Source organism: Nomia melanderi, unplaced genomic scaffold (genome assembly GCF_051020985.1).
Source record: "Nomia melanderi isolate GNS246 unplaced genomic scaffold, iyNomMela1 scaffold0466, whole genome shotgun sequence".
Classification (NCBI taxonomy): domain Eukaryota; kingdom Metazoa; phylum Arthropoda; class Insecta; order Hymenoptera; family Halictidae; genus Nomia; species Nomia melanderi.
The window spans coordinates 32,501-33,244 of NW_027475581.1; the positions used below are offsets into that span (position 1 = coordinate 32,501).

At 45.4% G+C, this 744-nt stretch overlaps 1 non-coding gene across 1 annotated transcript in view; it reads left to right on the forward strand.

Moving 5' to 3' along the window:
* The window catches only part of LOC143176270 (small subunit ribosomal RNA), a 1,914-nt gene extending 1,857 nt beyond the window's left edge, over positions 1-57 (forward strand). Inside the window, exon 1 of the ribosomal RNA XR_013000845.1 lies at positions 1-57. This exon is cut by the window's left edge and continues 1,857 nt beyond it. This is a non-coding gene — a ribosomal RNA (small subunit ribosomal RNA).
* The last annotated feature ends 687 nt before the right edge of the window (positions 58-744 follow it).

The window sequence follows — 744 nt, forward strand, 5'->3', positions numbered from 1 at the left end:
AGAGGAAGTAAAAGTCGTAACAAGGTTTCCGTAGGTGAACCTGCGGAAGGATCATTAACGAGCAAAATACACTACAAGAACTGACCGAAAGAAGGAAACATGAGAAATATAAAGAGTGGAGCGAAAGATAATATAAAAAGGAGCGAAAGATACATACATATATATATATAAGTGTACGAGTTCAATTTCTGCACACACTCGATACACAAGAGAAATAATATTATATATACAGAGGAGGAAGGAGCGATAAACGTGCAACAACGCTTCCTCGTGAAAAATACTTGAACGATCATGCACAGAGAGGTATCTCGATACCTGCTCTGCTGTATGACTAGACGGCTTACGCGCGGAGAGTTCATCTCCCGTCCGTCGGAAATTTCGAACGGCTTACGCGCGGAGAAATACACTTCTCCCGTCCGTCGAAATTTTTTTTTTTTACTTTGAACAAGGCGCATAGAGCCCGCCGAACCACGATTTCCGTGCGTCTTACATCTTTCGACGATGGGACGATCCACGCGAAGAGTTGTTTCGTGCTCGCGCGAGGTGCGATAGCGTCGATTCGCTTTTCTGTACGGGGAGAAATAGAACGATGAGTTGACTTATCGGGTCTTCGTTGGAATTACCGTCGCTGGCATTGTAAACTCCAGATGACCTTGTGATTCCTTCGTCGGGCACTGGTAAAGGGTGGCGATGATTCGTTCTATAATAGAAATACCCGTCGTAGCGATTCGGCCGAGACACCCG